We start from the raw sequence: 14,640 nt of genomic DNA on the forward strand, positions 1-14,640 counted from the left end.
TAAAACTATTGAAAAAAAAGACCGTACCCTTTTATGTAATGATGTTTACTTTGAATTTATATTAGTTCACACAAACACTCCATCCATGCTTTTGTTCCGGCCCTCCGGTCCAGTTTAAGAACCCATTGTGGCCCTCGAGTCAAAAAGTTTGCCCACCCCTGGCCTAGAGAGAAGTTCCTTTCTTATCCTGAGCACAGACTCTAGCTTTGCCCAGACTTAGCTGTCTTCCTGCCATTACCATGACTCCTCATGTTGCCATCTTGTTAAGAGCATGTGTATTGTTTGCTCTCCAAAAAGGGAGTTTATTTAGAAAGTATACAAGTAAGGTCAGAAAATTATTTTTCTTTTTTTCAAGATTCTGTACAAAAAGTGACTTTATTTATTCTTTTGGTGTCTTTTAAAGATACATACACACACACACACACACATATATGCATATATATATTAAAACATGTAAATATTTTAGTCTTTATGTCAGTTCTGACTGCCTATTACTCATTCATTCTTTCCTTCAACAAACATGTATTAGTCATCGGTAAGTTCTAGGTGTGTCCTTGACCTTGGTAGTTTTGCAATGATTAAGACCTCATGCGGAAATTCATGTAACAAGTTAGTATAATGATCTATATAATAAAATGTTATAAGAAATATGATTGAATGATAGACAAAGACATTGGGTGCCATGGGACACAAAGGAAAGATGGTTGGTATGATTAGAATGGAGGCAGAAGGTGGTTTTGGAATGCTGTAATAGGGTCCAGCCCCAGAAGTAGATTTTTACGTCACAGTACTTTAATAGATGGGTGTGAGTGTTAAATTTTAGTCACTCTGTACTTAGGAAAAATTGCCTGAGCACTTTCCATACTGATTATTGAAGAAGAACGGGGGCTCAGCTCACAGTCCTCAAGAGACGAACGCTGACATCTTCACGCCTCCTCCCCAGCGTGTTTTTAGTGCTTAGCGGGAACACTCTAAATAGTTGAGATGCTTCAAAAGCTGGGCCATGAAGTTAATCCATATTTTTCTATAAATATTGCAAAACACAAAAGACCATGGCTGTTTTGAAGGCACCCTATGAAAGCGTGTGATCATTCTGTGCAGCTGTGAGGACATGGGTACTCTGAGCTACACAGAATCCATTTCCCTTTCCTTACATAAAAAGGTAATTCAGCATGACTAGAAGCCTTAGGAAACAGAAAAAGGTCCTTCTGGATATTTTTTTATTAGGTTAAAAAAGAAGGAACCCTTTCAACTTTGTTGAAAATTTCCTCTGAAAATATACCCTTGAACACCAATTGCATTTCTGTCATACTGGAAAATAACATGACTTCACTCCCTCTACCCCATGGGTTGCCAAAGTAGAAGCCGAAATTACTTTGTGGCCCGCCACCATGGAGAGAAATGGTTCTTCTTGCATGGCATAACGCAGGCCTCAATCATTCCAGCTCGCTTCCCCCCTTGTTTAAGTATAGCTCAGGAGCTCATGCTAGGTGGGGTTGTTGCTAAAAGGGATGCACTATTTTCCACTGAGAGCTTGTGGGACACCCAAGTAGGCCACCAGGGTGTTGGGGAGAACCAGAAAAACAAAGGTATGAGGCCTCTCCTCCCACTCCACCCTCCAATTGCAGGGTTATCAAACCAGGGCTAGTGGCTGCAGGACTTGGGGTTTGGATGAGAGAAGAACAGGAAGGTGGGAAGCAACACTACAAAAAACTGATCTGATTAAATACCCAAAGCAAGTTCAAGACATTTTGAAAATTCTCTGTAAACACACACACACACACACACACACACACACACACACACACACACACACACAAACCCACCACAACCAAAAACAAAAACATTGTTTTGCTTTCCATGAAAAATTCATAAAACAAAACCTAGGAATTTCTCACAGTGCACGCAGGGGGATGGGTGTTTCCACTTCAGAGCCAGCTGAATGAGAGACAAGTAATGTGCAATATTGTTTTGTGAACATGAATATAGAATCTACCTAGACACTTAGGAACTCTTTGTAATTGTATCCTTTTTAAAAAAATGTAATGCAGCAAGCTCTCCTGCATGTCCATGGGCAGTTCTGAGCAGCACAGCTGAAAACCCAGGAGAGGGGATCCAGGGGCACGCTGAGATGTTCCTGACCTGTAAGCCTGGCACATGCTCTGCCTGCCCAGAAAAATCGCTTCAGTTTAGCTAACGTGTTCGGCTGCAGACTTCCCTTGAAGGAGTTCCCTTGGGCATTCATAAGGGTTGTTGAGTTAGAGCCCTTTCCCTAGGTGTGGGGAGCCTGCATCCCCTTGTGACAGCCAGTCTGTCTCCATCAGCAACCCTGAGGGATGCTGGGAGAACTAGCAGGACAGTATAGTTGTTGCATGGGGCTAAGTACACAGATGAGAACTTGGAGCATGCACAGAAAGCATGTTTCCAAAACCTCCCATGAAGTTAAAATCGCTTCATTCCTGGCTTCCCTTAACAGGAGTGAGCACAGGCAGCTCATCAGAGGTCTAAGATCATTGAGACACCTTTTGTAGAACAAGAAGTTACGAAAACAGTCTCTGCTCTGAACGGTATGGTCTGATTCCTCTTATGCTGAAGGATCATTCTGCTTGTTTTCTTTTTGTTGTGTGTGTGTGTGTGTGTGTGTGTGTGTGTGTGTGTGTGTTTTAAATCCCTTTTGTACCTCTTTGCCCAACCACTTTTCACTCATTCAACTTCCTATTCCTCTCGCATCCAGTTCTTTGTATGACTTGGCACCTCATGCCTTCACATGTCCGGAATACTTTCTGAGAAAATATTTTATTGAACTTCCTAAAATACACAGGTAGAATGAGAATATGGCCCCGCAAATAGAGGCGGTGAAGTGCTTATATTTACTAGAAAACGTGCATCACTGTGCTGGCGGAGGGTCCTCTGATTCTGTCTCCACGGTGATTCCGTCCAGTGCGAAACATACCCTTGAGGAGAAATCAACTCACGGCATTTTCCACTTGACTTTCTGAACACCAATTTCCACAGTAATGTGTTTCTGAAGTTCAGAACATTCTGTTCTGCCATAATGTGATGGCTGTACTCCTCCAAAATCCTCTGTTATATATAGGGGAAAAAATCACACGATGCAAAGAATTGCTTCAGAGGAAAAGATAGGATTCAGAGCTAGAGAGATAACAAACTTAATGTTTATGGTAATGTAAATAAGTGTTTGGGTGTGTACTTTAAAAAAATAGCTATAGGTGCTTTGATATACAATCTAAAGTTTACTGAGCAAATCCAGCATTTGATTGCATCTAACTTCCTATTACTACCAATACTATCCTTAACTCAAGATCTTTATACATTATCATCATGACTGCTTTTGTCACTCATCAGTAGGGTAAACCAAGCAAGAAGCCACTACAAAAATATCTGCATCGTTAGGGCAGGAAAGAGTTCCTAAACATGTAGGAACCCTTTGTCGTCGTATCCTAGGTGCTGATTCCTGTTCACAGTTGTCCAATGACTTAAAGCAATCTGGTAAAAGCAAAACATACTTCCTCATTAGTCAACTTCATTGTGTCTAATTGGTTTTATGGAAGGTTGCAAACACAAGTTATGAGTTTAAATGAATTATATAATAAGTTGATTTTGGATCAAAAGAAGCAGCCTGTTTGAGGTTGATATATTTTCTAACTGTTGACATTGATTGAGAATCTTTTATTCCTTTGCATGTTGTAAACTATTGAGACAGGAGCCAAAAATGGTCTTTTCTAAGAATGCTCCATTTTTCTCCTGGGACATTTATTTCTATTCATTTTTGTCTTTTCTTTTTAATGGGATTAAATGATAACTTTGTCTTTGTCTATTTGTAATTGTCTATAACTGCACATTAAAAATAATGAGACTTAATAACTATTCAAATTCCAATGATTAGGATATACTTTTTGAGCATATTTTCCAGTAGGTTGGAGGTATTCTGAAGGAGCTGCATGGATTTAATGAGGGTGAACCAGGTATTACTAAACAGCCTTTCCAAAGAAGGGAACTCTGAGTTAAAGGAAAGCAAGCAAAATTCCTTTCCCCCTCCTAACTAAAGAGACCAGTTCGCTTGCCAAGTGAAAACTCTAAGTCCCAAGAAATACCCTAAACACAGAAAAATAAGCACATAGATGAATGCCTTCCCTTTTCCTCCTTGGTCTGGGGCCGACGGACAGCACCAGGTGGCAGCCCTTGGGAGCTGCCCACGGCAGATGCCCTACCTGACAGCCAAAAGCTGGCAGGAATTAAGCAGAAACATGTGCTTCCTGTGGAGGGCAACGGTCAGCAGGTGGGACCCGCAGACGGCGTTACTCAGCCCGGCCTCCTGTGTGGTCATCTGGGCCGCCTTCCTTGCGGGCACTCAGGGCCCGGAACATGGCATTTTCTCAGGGCTGTGCTGGAAGCCGTTCAAATGCAATTACGCTGTGTCGTTGCGGAATACATGACTTAGAGGTTCCACACAAATTGAATTTTGAGGCCAGCTTGAAATTACATTAGATTTGGGGGCCTTGACCAAAGCCTGTCTGAATCCCCCTGTATTCCCCCTAGGGTCATCTTTCTTTAGTCCACTCACTAGTGTTTTTCTGGTTAGGTCACTGATTAATAGATGATGTAAATCCCCCCACCCCTTCCTTCACAATACTGTACTGAATGTTTTATTCATTTGTCCTTTTGGGTGGCTGTCGAGACAGCAAATATGAAACGAATGTCTGAACCTCACCAAGTTGACATTTCTAATTTTGCTTTGTAGTCCAAGTCTCCAATGCAAAGAGCTAAGACTAGAACGTGATAAAAGCCGAGGTGTGGTATTTCTTTGCAGTTGTCTGTACATAAACTTTTACAAACTAATAGAGGCCAAGAGAATCACATAGATTTGATTGATAAGAAAAAGAAGAACTTGCCCTCAGGACAGGAAGCACAATGCCCACACTCAGGTCATTAGCATCCTGAGTCTCAGATGATTAACTTCATTTCTCTTAATAGCCTCTGAAAGCAATAAACTGGGAATCTCAGAACATCGCTGAAGGTACAGCAAAGCAAGAATGCTTCCTCCATCCCTACTTTGTCTCTGCAAACTTTTAGCGGGTCTCAGAAGTACATAAGAAGGCCCTTGTTAGGTTTTAATATTTCTCTGATAATTACACTCAGCTGGGCTATGTATAAAAGGTGTTTTTTGTTGTTGTTGTTTTTTTACCTTTTAACCACAGAATCTATCAGGGAACCTTAATAAGGTCATGATGTCTTTTGCATCCTCTGAGCAGAAGAACTTAGTTAAGAATATTCCAAAGCCACGGAAAGACAATACATAGTTTGGGTGGAATTTGGGGGTTGTGGGGAGAACTCAGAAGGCAGTTGGCTGGACAACCCACTTGATAAAACTGATATTTCAACAAATGTGGCATCAAAGTGTATTTCTATAAAACATAAAGTGAAATGTATCTCACTTCCTATTAGTTTGAATTTGTACCTATTCAAGGAGTCTACTGTGTGCTAGGCTTTACGTTGAAACTGGAGATATCTATATATCTATATCTCTATATCTACATCTACATCTACATCTACATCTACATCTACATCTACATCTACATCTACATCTATATCTATATCTATATCTATATCTATATCTATATCTAAATCTATATATATAAAAGCCTAAGCGACTATTACAACTGGTCTACCAAAAGACCGGTCAACTGGCTGATAGCTATGATGCACACTGACCACCAGGGGGCAGACGCTCAATGCAGAAGCTGCCCCCTGGGGGGTCAGTGCACTCCCACAGCCAACAACCTCCTGCGGTCCCTCCCGCCCTCTCCCCCACCCCCCTGACTGGGCTAGACAGCCCCGACCAGCCCCAATCACCTGCCAGGCTGAGAGAACTCTCTAGTACAGTGATGGCAAACCTACGACATGTGTGTCAGTAGTGACACGCAAACTCATTTTTTTGGTTGATTTTTCTTTGTTAAATGGCATTTAAATATATAAAATAAATATCAAAAATATAAGTCTTTGTTTTACTATGGTTGCAAATATCAAAAAATTTCTATATGTGACATGGCACCAGAGTTAAGTTAGGTTTTTTCAAAATGTTGACATGCCGAGCTCAAAAGGTTCGCCATCACTGCTCTAGTATGATAAATAAGACACAGTCCCTAGCCTTAAGCAGATGATGGCTGAGTGTGGTAGACAGACATATAAACAAGTGATTTCAATGCACCGTGTTAGGTGCCATAGCACAGGTGTAATTGGTGGCACGAAGAGGGGACTTTCAGCAAAGCCTAGGGTGGCTATTCCTTCAAAGGCCCTAACTGTTTCCATTACAGTAGTTAAAATGCTCAAGACTTCTATTTGCATTTACATTTTTTTGAAGTTTAACATGCATGTGTGTATATATATTTTTGAAGTTTAACATATACACATTGTGTGTGTATGTATACATGTGTGCATACATGTATGTGTACATTTGTCCAGTTTTCATTGTGGACACACCCAGGTAATCTGCCCTCAGATCCACAAATGGAGCATGAGAGCTCCCTGGGAGCCCCTGTACCCTCTCCCATCACACCTTGCTCCAAAGATGACGACTTTTGTTTCTAACACCATCGTATAGCTCTGCATGTGTTTAAACTTTATATACATGGAATCCCTAAGTAGGTCTTGTTTGTAACTGGCAGATTTTTGTCAATGTTATGTTTGTGAGATTCTTCTATGTTGTATAACAATGGTTTGTTCATTCTCTATGATACATAGCACTCTATTCTGTGACTACACCACAATTTATTTACCCATTCTTCTGTGATGAAATCTGGGTTGTTTCCTGTTTGAGCTGTTATAAATATTGTCTCTGGGAACATTCCTGTATGTGTCTTTGGTGAGCATATGTGTTCATGGCTAGCGGGTCTATATGTAGGAGTGAATTTCTGGGTCATAAGGAAGGCATATGTTCAGCTCTCGCAGATACTGCCAACCTGTTTCCCAGAGGCCTGCAGCAGCTTATGTGACACCACCTGTGGACTCCGGTTCCCTTTGCTCCGGACCCTCCTCAATGCTTGGCATGGTCTGCCTTTCCCACTTTAGCCATTCTCTTAGAGATGTAATGGTCTTTCACCGTAGTTTCATTTTTAAACCTGGGAGTTTTTAAAAAAGTGATAAAATCAGAGATGTGTTCTCATGGACAAGTGCTCTGAATAGAGAGCTTGAAAACTTGGGGAAGGAAGGGAATCAGTGATTTAGCCTGTTGTGCTGTGGGCCTTTGAGTCTGCGGTATTGCTGCAGCACTCTAGGAATTTTGAAGCATCTCTCAAATTCATGCCTCTTCTGTAGTCTCTTTCTTTTCCTCTCCACCAGCTTCCCCAAGCTCTAGAAATAATAATAAAAGTGATGGAAATACATGATAATTGTTGTGGGCTACTGTTTGCTAGCCACTGCTCCAAAGCACTTCACACACACATGTAATTTTAAGCCACACAACAATTTCATGAGTGACATGGTGCTATGCTCTCCATTCTTTAGGTGAGAAGAATGAGGCACAGAGAGGACAAGTCACTCATCCAGGTTACACAGGAAGTCATGGAGCCTGGATGTGAACTGACCCTGAACCCGCGCTCTCAATCCTTACACGACACTATGCTGGTAAGGCTTGCAGCTTGCCCCTTTTCTCTCTCTCTCCTGGGTATGTCTACTTTTCAGTAGAAGTAGATTAGGCAATCATAGTTTCCTGGTAGATATCTTCACCCCAAAACATGTGCTCCATCAATTATAGGATATTTATTGAATACATGTCCCAAGTTATTGTTAGACACTAAGGTGCATGTAAGGCAAAGAATTTAAGATATTGCCCTTGAATAGAACCTTCAAACTTCCAAATTAGTTTCCAGCTACCATCTTATTTGATCTTCATGAAAGTTAACTGAGGAGAGAATTTGGTACCAAGAAGCTAAGTGGGTTGCCAAAGTTCAAATGGTGCATTAATGGCAGAAGCAGGATCTGAGCCTAGACTAGGGCCCTAGAATTTCCTGATGAACTTTTAGAATCTAATGCACAGAGAAGAATTTGGGTGTGAGGTGAAAAAACGCAAAGGGTAAAATTCACATGAATGAATTGGTTAACTCTGTGAGTCAAAATCATCTATTGATTTTACTTTGCATTTGCCATTGCATCATTTAATTGGTTTTCTCCCCAAGTTTCTGGTCTGTTTGGGGGGAAGTTGGGTGTGTGTTTTTAGTAGTACTAATATCTAAATAGCTTCATAAGGACCAAATTTAATACTTGAATTACTAATGCACTTAAATATATATAAAAGTTTGACTTAATTGTGGATAATAGCAAATAATCAAAATGAATAGTGACGTCCTATTGTGTTTTTTGAATCATAAAAGTTTACTCTTCTCAACTAATTACCCCAGAAATCAAAAGAGGAATCTGTTGTTAGTGACTTTTATATCATCTGGTGGACAACACTGTAATCTTATTAATATTTATTCACTAAGGAAAACAAACCCAATTTCCATGTCTTACCATGTTGATAAATGTTGACTGTAAAAAAGGGCATTAGTATTTCAGTGCCACCCACCATGTAAACACCTATGTCATATGTTGCTTCCAAACGTACATCTGTAATGTTGACGAAGAAGGCAGCATCAAAATGGAAATGTGAAACTTGCTGACTCCACCACAATGATATTCTCTGTTTCCTTGCAAGGACTGCTCTGAAATCAGAAAACAACCCTTCCATACTTTCCCCACACTTCCTAACTTGCTCATGGACTTTTGTTTGACTTTGGTAGGAGTCCCTCATCTCAACAACTTACCCTGGGCTCCCATGGAGACCAGGAATCACCCACTCCTCTTGGAGAGTTGAGACTCTTCTAGGACACAAATGGGTCCTGAAATCATTTGGCGGGGGGGGGGGGGGGGGAGGTATGTAAACCAGCATTAAGGAAATAAAATGAAAGAATAGAATAGAATAGAATAGAATAGAATAGAATAGAATAGAATAGAATAGTGCCTCTCATTGGTGTCTGAAACTTGCTTCAGTTAGACATGCATGACTTCAGTGTTCTGAGTCCTGATGTGAAATATATTTCTTGAGGTGGCTCTCTCTATGCCAGATATTTTCCTTCTGTCTCTCAATTCCAAATCCACCCTCTCCACACTATGCTGCAGTGTTGATACTGGGACTGTCCTTTCCAGCTGGTTGGTTCTGTTAAGTTCTGCAAGCAGGAGGCTCTAGAGCAGTGTTTCTCAACCTTCCTAATGCTGCGACCCTTTAATACAGTTCCTCATGTTGTGGTGACCCCCAACTATAAAATTATTTTCGTTGCTACTTCATAACTGTAATGTTGCTACTGTTATGAATTGTAATGTAAATATCTGATCTGCAGGATGTATTTTCATTGTTACAAATTGAACATAATGAAAGCATAGTGATTAATCACAAAAACAATATGTAATTATATGTTTTCCGATGGTCTTAGGCGACCCCTGTGAAAGGTCGTTTGACCCCCAAAAGCGTCGCGACCCACAGGTTGAGAACCGCTGCTCTAAAGGGAGATGGAAAATGGGAGGAGCACAGAGGAGGTTTCCTCTCTGTTTTCCCATCCCCCATAGGATGGACCCACAAAGCACTGGCTCGGGCCTCCAGCTTCTTGTCGCTCCCTCCATGAGAGATCTAGGGAAGGGTTACAACCCCGTGGTTTTCATCTGGCTGGCAAATACATTTTGTTTGGCCCATTGGCTATTTTTTAAAGTGTCAGTTAGCTGCCAAGATGTAAAAAAGCCCTATTTCCAGGATCTCTTGACAATTGGAAACTCAGGGAATACTTGGTCCTCATTCCCACAGGGTAGCAGGTACTCTGTGGAGCACGTGTTGTCTAGTTTGCCATAGTCCCCACTAGTCCTTTATGCCTTTGTCTTTGTTTTATGTTGCTTGTCTGGCTCCTGTGGGCATCTGCATTTTCACTCCACTTAGAGGAAGCAACCTAGGGTAACAGGGGCTGGAGGCAATGTGGCTGCAGAAGAGATGGAGGAGGAGGAGACGAAAAATAGGTAAAATAGATGCAGACCTCTTGGCTGAGTGAGCAAGGGGGTATGAGACAGCTGCCAAGGGAAAGGGCGTTTGAGGGGTGGGTGAAGAAGGGTAAAGCTGCTGTTTATTCTGTTGTGTTATATGAAATACCACCGTTCTCCTTCTGTCCACAAGATTGTCAATAAAACTCCTTACTGGGGTGTGTGTGTGTGTGTGTGTGTGTGTGTGTGTGTGTGTGGCTTTCTTTTGTGGAGAGACCTTCACCATGTGTTAAGACTGCCAGAGGGACAGGTGGGACTAGAAGAGAAATGCCTCGGGAAAGACCCGGCAAGGTCAGTTACAGGACATTGTGAGTGACTTTTTTTTTTTTTTTTTAAGAAATAAGGTTTTTGAAGTATGTAGGTATGGTTCTCTAAACATTTGGTATTCGAAAATTAATTGTAATTGATAAGACCCCTTAATTTTAACCAGTGAAGAGTATTGCTCCCCAAAACTTCTCAACTTTTGCTTGATGAGGTCACTCTCTTTTCACTGACTCTTCCATTGTTTTTAAATACTTTCTGGTGTCATTTAGCATTCAGTCTCAAACTTTTACATGTATATTCATTAATTAATAACTAAACTATACGTGCGAATTATCCACACATAATTATAAAACTATACAGTGAGTTATAAAACTGTGTATAAAACAATATAGAACTACATCTATAATTGTGTTTAACTATATAAAATTAGTGGCCTGGTGCACAAAATTTGTGGATGAAAGGGGGTTCCCTCAGCTCAGCCTGCACCCTCTCCAATTGGGGACCCCTTGAGGGATGTCTGACTGCCGGTCATCTGGACATCCCTCTCACAATCTGGGACTGCTGGCTCCTAACCGCTCACCTGCCTGCCTGCCTGATCACCCCTAACTGCCTCTGCCTGCCTGCCTGATTGCCCCTAACTCTTCTGCCTGCCTGCCTGATTGCCCCTAACCTCTCTGCCTGTCTGCCTGATCACCCCTAACTGCCCTCCTCTGCCAGCCTGATCTTGCCCCCAACTGCTCTCCCCTGCTGGCCTGATCTCACCCCCAACTGCCTCTGCCTGCCTGATCACCCCTAACTGCCCTCCCCTGCCACCTGGTTGCCCCAAACTGCCCTCCCCTACTGGCCTGATCTCACCTCCAATGGCCCTCCCCTGCCAGCCTAATCTTACCCCCAACTGCCCTTCCCTGCCAGTCTGACTGCCCCTAACTGCCTCTGCCTGCTTGATCATCCCTAACTGCCCTCCCCTGCAGGCCTGATCTCGCCCCCCAACTGCCGGCCTCTATCGGCCAATTTGGTTCTGATTGGTCAGTTTCTATGCCAGTCAGCATCAAAAACTCCACCTCCTAGGCAGCCATTGGCTCCTCACAGTTCACCCAGATTTGGTTCTGATTGGTCAGTTTCTATGCCAGTCAAAAGCTCCGCCTCCTAGGCAGCCATTGGCTCCTCACACTTCACCCAGATTTGGTTCTGATTGGTTGGTTTCTATGCCAGTCAGCGTCTCTGCGCCTATCAATAGGGCCTGATCAGAAAGGCAGGGCTGATCAGCAGCCCTGGTGGAGGCCTGGAGAGAAATGGAGAAGTGGCTGCTGGCCCAGCCTGGAGAGAAAGCTAGAGGCAAGTGCTGATCAACAGTTGCCACACAGACTATGGATCAGACCCTGCTTCTCTCTTCAGGCCTCTCTCCAGGCCTGATTCGCAGCCCACTCAGCAGTCAGTGCTGGGTCACCACGGCAACCCAGCGCCGATTGCAGGACTGACTTCTGGTTGGTCAAGCCTCCAGTCGTGACAGACCCAGGGTTTTTATATATTAGGATATCAATCTATAAATAACCTGACTTTAGTGACATAATTGGGGAATGTACCTATTTGCCCTCTGGAAACTTTGTAATTTCCTTCTCAGATTTTGAAGTATTCTTACACAAATGAGTAATAATGTAAGGTCACTTAAGATCATCTACAATCCAATGCCAGAGGTACCAGTAATTAGTGTTAAAATTTGGGTGTCTTCAGCTACATCATAATCAATGGGGGAAAACTGAAAGCTTTTCCTTTAATGCCCAGTACAAAGCAAGGATGCATACTCTCACCACATCTATTCAACACAGTTACTGGAAAGCCCAGTCAGAACAGTTAGACAAGAAAAATAAATACAATCAGAAAAGAAATTCAAATCAGAAAGCCAGAGATGAAATGATTTATCTTTGCTGATGACATGATCCTATATGTAGAAACCCCTAAAGACTCTACCAAAAAACCCCCCAAAAACCCAAAAACAAACTTGTTAGAACTAATAAACATTCACTAAAGTGGCAAGATATAAAATTAACATAAAAATAACAGCCATGTTTCTGTACAGTTGGACTTATAACTGGCATCTGAAGTGGGAGGCAGCCTTGTGTGAGCCCTCAACCTGTGGAATCTGATGCTATTTCTGGATAGATAGTATCAGAATTGAGTTGAATTGTAGGACACCCAGCTGTGGTAAGAGGATTGATTGGTGTGTATGTGTGTGTGGGGGGGTGGGGGTGGGTGGGGGACCACATATTTGCGTTGGTGTCAGAATATACATCCGAAGGAAATGAAATCAGTATCTGGAAGAGCTATCTGCACTTTCACAGTCATTGCAACATTATTCACAAAAGCCAAGACATGAAAACAACCTAAGCATCTGTCCATTGAGGAATGATAAAGACATTGTGCTGTATCTATGAAGGCATGTTATTCAGACTTTTAAAAGAAGAAAATCCTGCTGTTTGCAACCATATGGATGGGATCTACCTCACCTCTAATTGTGGGGCTGTTGAGGAAGAATGAAAGCTGTCACACCTTCTTGGGTAGAGGAATTGGTTCAGGGCTGGGGAACAAGAAAGAAGTCAAACAATCCAGGATCCTAAACTGGTTTTTGTTTAGACTTCTTTCCCCACATAACTTGAATGTGGGTACACACAGATCGCTATGGTAGAAAGTACCTGAATGGAAGCAATACCACAGAAATAGAGTGGAGAAATCTAGTGTAAGAAACTAGGACCTGGCCGTGTTTGAACCGTGGGTCCAGCCTCATCTGAAGCCAATTCTATCTTTAAAAGGTTCAGTTATATGATTAGTCATTCCTTATCCTGCTCAAGACAGATTGCTTTAATTTCATCTATACTTATAGCAGAGTCTTGACACAGTGTGCATGTGTGTGTGGTATGTGTATCCATGTGGGTATGTATAACAAAACTGCTGTTATCCTGCATATGAAGTTTATATCCTGCTTTCTCTTTCAAGTCATATTCTATCGTTAACAATTTCTGATGCCATTAAATTAGCCTCAAAAGCATGACTTTAAGGGTATATAATATTGCACAGAGTAGATGTGCATGTCTTATGAAAACTTCCTACTAGTGAACATTTAAGTGCCTCATAAGTTTTCAAATATTTGTATGTATTTCTTTAATCTCTATCTATAATTTATATAATTTGCTTGTCCAAATAGCCTTCTTGTTTTGTCTGCTTTCATGAGTCCTATGCATTTTCACAAGTTTAAGACAACCCTTTCACAGTCTATGCATCAAGTAATCTTCCCTCCTTTGCTTAAAATTTCTTCAATTGTCACTTCCTTCAAGAAGCCTAACCTTAAAAGCATGACTCAAAACCACTCATTACAGTGTTACTGACAGATGATCAGTCAAAGAAAATCACCCAAAGAAAACGATGAAAAGGGAGAAAAGTGTACATGTCTGGTGAAAACATTTTTCTTGTGTTTCCTCATGGTGCTAGTATGTAGTAGGTATTGCATCAGTATAAGACAACAGCAAGTCTGTGATTACTTATTATAACTTCTAGGTTGACAACTTCCTCCTTCTAAACTCTCACCATTAGGCCGTTCCTCAAGATCCTTTATTAATTCCAGAGGAAGTTTATTGAAAGTAACAAAGAACCATGGCATCAATTCATTCTCCTTGCGGAGCAGACATAGAAGACTCTAAAAACCAGCTCAGAGCCCTGGAATGTTGCAAATTGGTGCTGTTTCCTTTGCAACCAGAGGTTTGAACTGAAAGATTTGCAGCGCTGAATGGGGTGGGTTTCTTTATCTTGGCAGGCAGCTCCACAGCATTTGGTAGAGATGAAGGTGATCATCTGTGCTACATTTTCTTGCTTTTTACCTTAGAAGTTTAGCTCCAGAGGAAAGGAGTCGATGTCCTTGGTCTCTATGAAGCCCCTTCCCTCTCTTCATCAAGTTTCTTGCTAAATGTTTTTTTCAGTATTTGAATCCTTCATCACTTTCTAATAGTGTCTAGTTTCTGATCTGCAAAACAGAGATAAAATGATTCGCAGAATGTTAGTGAAAATCAAAGAACACAACATGTGTAAATGCTTAGAATTGATGATACATTAAAAGTTTGAGCTTACCTAGAGAATGGGAATCTATAATGGTTATTAAGGAATTTTTAAAATTTGTACTTTATTGCCTGACTGGCATGACTCAGTGGTTGAGCATCAACCTATGAACCAGGAGGTATGGTTCGAGTCCTGGTCAGGGCACATGCCTGGGTTGCAGGCTCGATCCCCAGAGGGGGGGCAGGGGGGACT

Source organism: Myotis daubentonii, chromosome 5, assembly GCF_963259705.1.
Source record: "Myotis daubentonii chromosome 5, mMyoDau2.1, whole genome shotgun sequence".
NCBI lineage: Eukaryota > Metazoa > Chordata > Mammalia > Chiroptera > Vespertilionidae > Myotis > Myotis daubentonii.